The sequence below is a fragment of the Elephantulus edwardii genome, unplaced genomic scaffold, assembly GCF_000299155.1.
Source record: "Elephantulus edwardii isolate Elephantulus edwardi_28Jun2011 unplaced genomic scaffold, EleEdw1.0 scaffold00008, whole genome shotgun sequence".
Taxonomy (NCBI): Eukaryota; Metazoa; Chordata; class Mammalia; order Macroscelidea; family Macroscelididae; genus Elephantulus; species Elephantulus edwardii.
In genome coordinates this window covers 1,640,757-1,648,638 of record NW_006399758.1, presented here as the reverse complement: position 1 = coordinate 1,648,638, position 7,882 = coordinate 1,640,757, and positions in this window count along the sequence as shown.

Here is a 7,882-nt window from a genome sequence, read left to right as displayed (position 1 = left end):
ACCCAGTCTGATAGTCATAAATACTTTCATCTCTATTTATTGTAGTCCAATCAATTGTTAGGAGACAGCTTCTAGAAATGTTTAGCTCATGTCCCAAGAATCTTCCAATAGATCAGTGGCCATTTTATCAATATTTAAAGATAAACTATCCTTGAGGTGCTCCCATTCTGCTTGCTTCAGCCATCAGTGGCCTTCTCCTACAGATAAGAAATTTTAATGCCTAGATGTCTTAAGTGATCTAAGAATGTTAATTGAGATAAGTCTATTTAGAACTATTTCATTTGAGAGCATTTTTTAATTTTGTTGTTGGCAATGAATACTGAATATACCATGAACTACTAAAAGAGAGGAAAAAAATCTGTTCTGAAGGAAGTGAAAGCAAGGACCGAAATTTTGTCTCACTTACATCGGACATATTTTCAGGAAAAAAACAGTCCTTAGAGACAGGCATGCTGGGAAAGGAAGCAGGTCATCAAAAGAAAGGAAGACCCTCAAGGGGATGGACTAACACAATGACTACCACTATGGGCTTGAACAGTACAGAGATGATGAAGGTAGTGTAGGATAAGGTAAAGTTCAAATCTGTTGTTCATAAACTTGCTATGAGTCATTGTTTACTTTGCTTAGAGGTAAGAAATTATGCTGTCAACACAAAGGAAAATGGTTCAAATCCATCAGCTGCTCTCTGAGAGAGAAAGTTTGGCAATCTGCTTCCGTATGATTTACTGCCTCTGAAAATCCACTAGAAGATCACCCTATGGGTTGGTTCTGACTTGACAATGAATAACAACAATCAACAACACTCTGACAGCCACAATTATCTAATTTACTTTGAAGCAAGGTCAATTTAAATCTAAAGAACTCTAAAGCAGTATTGTTCTACACAACGTCAAATGAGGTTACGCTAGACAGAGAAGAACATAAACAATAAGGGACTATAATGCTTGTTCATGTAGTAAGTATGAGTCCCAGATGGTGGCTTCACATATACTTTAGACACATATTTCTCATTATTTAATAACAGGAACAATAGATAAATACATGTGCTTTTACTTGCAAATATCAAAAGGAATAATAAAATGCAAAATAAAGTTGTCAGTGCAAAGAGAGTCAAACTTATTGAGGGTGGGATGTGTTTTTTTTTCCTTTTGCTTTGATTTAATCTTAAATTATTCCATTCAGTGGAGAGCACAAAACAACCTAGCACTCACCATGTCCATATCCAAATGTTCCAGAGATTATCCAGCACAATACACTTTCAGAATACCACCTTTGGTGCCATAAAGGTCAATGATACAATCTCATGCTTTGTACAAGTAATTAAAAAAATAATTTTGTTTTAAAATATTATAGCTGAGGCTGTGCAACATTAACCAAAAGATATGATTCTTTGCCATATATATCAATTTATTTGAGGTTACATGCACAGAGAATAAAGACATGATAGGGGTTTAATGACTGATTCACATAATTAAAATGGATGTCAGAAGAGACTGAAAATTGCACTGAGAAGCCAAAACAAGGAGAAAAAATGCAAAGATGAAAGAGATGAACAGATTTCAAAAGACAAGTCGAGAAGACAAAGTGAAGTATTATAATGGAATGTGCGAAGAACTGAAGTTGGAGAATAAAAGGGGAAGAACTCACTGAAGAGATAACTGAAAAACAAAATTCAAGTCTTGACTTGAATTGCTGACAGATATACTATGGGCAAAATCTTGAATGATCCAGGAAGTATCAAAAGAAGATGGAAATGAAGGAAGAATTTCAAACGGCTCTGAACACATTGGTGAAAAATAATATGCCAAGAAACTATGTGATACCTATTGACATCTTTCAACTAACAGATGCAGCCCAGGATGTGCTCACCAGTCTGTGTAAAGAAATTTAGAAGACAGCTACTTGGCCAACTGACTGGAAGAGACCCCTATTTGCTCCCATTCCCAAGAAAGGTGATACAACAGAATATGGAAATTATTGAACAGTATCATTAATACCATATGCAGGCAAAATATTGCTAAAGATCATCTAAAAATGACCAAAACAGTACATCAACATAGAACTTCCAGAAGTTCAAGCTGGTTTTAGAAGAGTCTATGACACCAGGGATATAATTGCTCATGTCAGATGGAGGAAAGCAGAGAATACTGGAAGAATGTTTATCTATGTTTCATGAACTATGCAAAGGCAGTTGACTGTGGATCATAGCAAACTATGGCTAACATTGAGAAGAATGAGAATCTCAGAACACTTAATTGTACTCATACAGAACCATACTTAGACAAAGAAGCTATTGTCCAAATAGCAAGAGAACACTGCATGTTAAAATCATGAAAGCTCTGTGTTGGAGTTGTATTCTTTCCAATATCTAATCAATCTATATGCTGAGTAAATCTTTCAAGAAGCTAGACTTATATGAAAAAAAATATGGCATCAAGATCAAAGGAAGACTCATCAACAACTTGTGGTATGCAGATAACACAACCTTACTTGCTGTAAGTGAGTAGAACTTGAAACACTTAACTGCAGAGGGTCAAAGATTACAGCCTTCAATATGGATTGCGTGGCAAAAATTGCAAAACAAAAATCTCATCACAGGACTGATAGGCAATATCTTAAGAGATGGAGAAAGATTGAAATTGTCAATGATTTCATCTTGCTTGGATCCACAATAAACATCCTTGGCACTAGTAATCAAGAAACCAAAAGACATACTGCATTCAGAAAGTCTATTGTCAAGGACTTCTCCAAAGTACCGAGGAGCAGTGATTTCAGTTTTAAGACTAAGGTGCACCTGAACAAGCCATGGTCTTTTCCATCACTTTCTATATGTCTAAGAGCTGGACAATGAATAAGAATGACAGAAGAACAACTGATGCCTTTGAGCTGTGGTGTTGAAGAAGAGTACTGAATATCTCATGGACTGACAAAGAACAACTAGCTATATCTTGGCAAAGGAACATCCAGGTGCTCCTTAGAGTCAAAAATGCTAAAACTTCATCTCACAGACTTTGTTCATGTTGCTAGGAGAGGACATTCCTTGGAAAGGGATATCATGCTTGGAAAGATGGACAATCAACAAAAGAAAGGAATATCTTCAACAAAATGTATTGACACAGTAACTGCAACAATGGGCTCAAGTATGTCAGAGATGATGAGGATGACACAGAATAGGACAAAGTTCATATTTGTTATTCATAGAGTTGTTATGAGTCATATTTTACTCAATGGCACATAACAACAACAATAACTGATACAGCTTCAGTTCTGGAATCCTTTGAAATGTAGTGTTTAGTTATTTGGTAAGGTAGAGAGTCCGTTTTACTTCCTAAGTGAGTGATGTGAACTGGCTCTGATTATACACACTCTCCCAAGGAATAAGTTGTTAATGTCCTTGCATAGCCTTCCCAGGAACAAAGTGTTCCATTCTGGTTTTTTACTTCCTGAGAATGGTTGTTCCCAAATTAGTAACCAAATAGTTGTACCAAAATTCCTAACCTAAAAGGTTTGACATTTTGTTCTGTTTTGTTTTTTTAATTTTGGGGGCTTTTAAATTTGTTTTGTTTTGTTTTGAAATTTTTAATATCTCAACATTTGAATTTTTTTTCTATAGTACTCAAGAAGTAAGAGATTAATCCAGCAGAGTGGCAGGATACAAGAGCAACATACAAAAATCAATTGGATTTCTCTACAGTGACAAAGAGAATATAGACTGGAGCTAAGAAAAACAATACCTATCACAATAGCTAATCACAAGATTAAATGTTTGGCTGTAAATCTAACCAGAAATACAAAGGCTCTATTCAGAGAAAATTACAAGACATTACTAAAAGAAACAAAAAGAGACCTGGAGAAATAAAAGAATATCCCTTGCTCTTGCATAGGAAGACTCAATATTATGAAAATGACAATACTGCCAAAGGCAATTTACACATTCAATGCAATCTCAATACAAATACCAATTCCATCCTTCAACAAGATGGGAAAGGCAATCTCCAATTTAATTTGGAATGGAAAGAGGTCTCAAATAAGCAAAACACCCTTAAAAAGAGAAATAAGGTAGGAGGCATCTCCCTCCCTGGTTTCAAATCCTACTACACTGCCATGGTGGTCAAGATAGCTTGGTACTGGTACAATGACAGACGCATAGATCAATGGGTTAGAATTGAGAACCCAGAACCAGCCTATCTTCCTGTGAAAAACTGATTTTTATAAAGAGATGAAATCAGTTAAGTGGGGAAATGACAGCCTTTTAAACAAATGGTGCTGGCAAAATTGGAAAACAATCAGCAGAAAAGTCAAGAAAGATCCACACCTGGCTCCATACACAAAAACCAACTCAAAGCGGATCAAGGACCTAGGAATAAAACCAAGGAAAATAAATTTCGTTAGAGAAAACTTGGAAGAACTATAGAAGCCCTAATCCACAACATGAATAGTCTTCCAAGCATCCTGAAAAACCTATAACCAGGAAAGGATAAATTAGATGATATCGGAGCTTCTAAGAATCAAATCCCTATGCACATCCATAAACTTCTCCAACAGGGTAGAAAGGGAAGCCACAGACTGAGAAAAAATATTTGGTAATGACATGTCTGATAAAGGACTTATATCTAGAATTTCTAGAATGTTCCAGCACCACAACAAGACAAAGATAAACAACCTAATTGCAAAATGGGCACAGGATAGAACAGACACTTCACTAAAGAAGACATTCAGATGATAAACAAACACATGAAGAAATGTTCAAAGTCCCTAGCTTAAGAGAGATGCAAATAAAAACAACCATGAGATATCATCTCACCCCAGTAACAATAGCACAATTCAACAGAGCAGCAAATAACAAATGCTGGTGAGGCTGTGGATAAACTGGAGTGTAAAATGGTGCAACCACTCTGGAAGGCAGTACAGCACTTTCTCAAAAAGTTGGAAATAGAAATACCATTTGACTCAGGAATTCCACTACTGGGAATATACCCTAAAGAAACCATAATCGCCACCCAAGTACATATATGCACACCTATGTTTATTGCTGCTTTTTTCATCACAGTAGCAAAGAGTTGGAAACAAGCCAAGTGACCATCAACAAACAAATGGATAGAGAAGCTGTGGTATATTCACACAACAGAATACTAGGCTGCATTGAAAAACAAAGAATTCATAAAATATTATACAAAATGGGTGACATTGGAGGACATTATGCTGAGTGAAATATCTCAGTTACAAAAGGACAAATACTACATAATGCCACTGATATAAAACAGGACTGACATCAGGTTTGGGGGGCAAACGAGGAAAAGAGGGGGTAAATAATGTACACTTCATTGAAACAGATGAGGGAAAGAACTGTTTAAAAGGGATATATGACTAGATATTATTTTTTTTCATTATTATTATTTGCATGACAAGAGACCAGAATAAGAGCTGCATAGTAAAGTGGACTGTGGGGGTGGGGGGTGGGAATTTTGTAACAATGAAATAATTTTTTTTTCTTTTCAAAGAGAAAAGAGAATGGGATGTGGTGGCAGGGAGTAAAATGTGCAACAATGAATGAATGGAAATCCAAGTTCTCTATAATCTTTCATTAAAATCTCAATAAACTAAAGAAAAAGGAAAAAAAGAAGAGATTCAGAGTGTCTGAGACTATGAGGATGGCACAGACTAAGACAGAGTTCATATCTGTTGTTCATAGTTAATCATTTACTTGTGAAATTATGAAACTCAAACTCATCGCTGTTTAGTCAGAACAATTCATATCTAACCCTCCAGCGAGTTTTCAGAGACTGTCGATCACACAGGAGGAGATTGCCCACATTTCTCCCTTGGAGCAACTGGTAGATTCAGATCAACTTGGAAAGGTGGAGGGTCAGTAAATGAAAAGAAGATCCTCAATGAGATGGATTGATGCAGTGACTGCAGTATTGGGCTCAAGAGTGTCAAAGATGATGAGGATAGCACAGAATAGGACAGGGTTCATATCTGTTGTTCACAGGATTACTATGAGTCATACTCAACTTTATGACACCTAACAATAACAATCTTTGTGTTGAGAGCACAACTCCCTATCCACTGGGTTACTAGAGCTCCCTATGAAAATAGAAGCACTATCAAAAGTAGCTCTATAAACTAAGAGTACATTACTTGAAGTACTGTAAGAAATGAATTATTTTAGTTATCTACTTTATCCTCAGAAATCTAAAAAAGAAAGGGGGAAAGTAACCAGTTTTGGAAATTACTTGAGTCATTAAAATTATCCTTCTTTTTTTGAAAGAGAAAATCAAGTTTATAATTTCTTGGAAAATTATCTCTATTTCAGTGACTGTTGTTGTTATATCTGTTGTGGGCCATCAAGTCAGAACTGACCCATAGCTGATCCTCCAGTGAGTTTCTCAGCAACAGTAAATCACATAGGAGAAGACTGTCAATCCATCTGTGGAGCAGCTGGTTCATTCAAACCACATGCCTTTGGGTTTCTTATCTGTAGGCCACCAGAGCTCCTTATTTCAAATATTGTTGTTTTATGCCATTGAGTTGGGACCAACCCATAGTTGACCCTCAAGCAGGTGATGTCAGAGGCAATAAATCAGTTCTTCCTCAAGCAGATGGTGGATTCAAACCACATGCCTTCACGATTGCAGTGCTGTTTTTTACCACTAGACCACCCGAGGCCCTAGCTTTAGGGTTATTCAAAGTGGCATATTAATTATAGGTCAAATGTTTGAAAGAGTAAAGCTCTATTTTTGTGAGATTTATCTACACACTAAAGTACTAGAGACACAGGAAGAGCCTCAGCAGCAGCCTGTGGAAAGGTGCACTACTAATCCAAAAATGATGTCTCTCCAGCAGGTCAAATGCAGATGCAGATATGGTTCTGCAAGTGAAAGATGTAATCTATTTCCGTGCAATTTACAGTCTCAGGAACCCAATGGAGGATCAATCATAAGTCAGTTCTGACTCGACAGCAATAAGTTGAGTTCTTGAATATAAATTGCTGTTGTGTATTTTCAAGTCGGAAATTACTCATATCTGATGCTCTTGTGGGTTTTCAGAGACTTTAAATCGCATTGGAGAATGATCGTCTTCTTCCCACAGAGCAGCTGATGGATTGGAACTGCATGCCTAACGGCTGACAGTGTAACTTCTTCCCACTTAGCCACCAGTATTCCCTGAATATAATTTAGTATATCCTTATTCTAATATTAATAATAATATCTTGAATATGTATAATACTTCATTTTATAAAATGCTTTAGAATTATTAGCCATATTTTATCCCTCTATTTTATGTGGCCTGGATCATAATTGGTTTTTATTTAATTACTATTGTGTTGTTATGTGCCATGGAGTCGGAACCAACTCATAGCTCACCCTCCAGCAGATTTTCAGAGGCTGTAAATCTCATGGGAGGAGATTCCCCATCTTTCCCCTCTAAGCAGCTATTGGATTCAAATCATTTGGCTTCAGATTGGCAGTATAACTACTCATCCCATATTTTATGGCTTTACTCTTGCCTTTGTGACATTGGAATTAGCACCGGTGGCACAGTAGTTATGTGATGGACTGCACATTTGAAAGGTTATAAGTTTGAACCACCAGGCACATAACAGAAGAAAGATGTGTGGCATCCTATAAATATTACAGTCTTAAACACTTTTCTGAGGCAGTTCTACTCTACAGGGATGTGAGTCAGAACAGAGTCAGAACCGACTACAGCAAAGGGTTTGATTGGGTTTTTATGACATTGATATATAAAGTTCCCGATCATATTGTTCCTATTGGGAGATTTACCTGATTTATAAGATTCTGTCATTTTCTTTTTTTATTAAATTTTATTCATTTTAATTAACATTTACAGAGATTTTGTGTTTCCATTCATTCTTTGT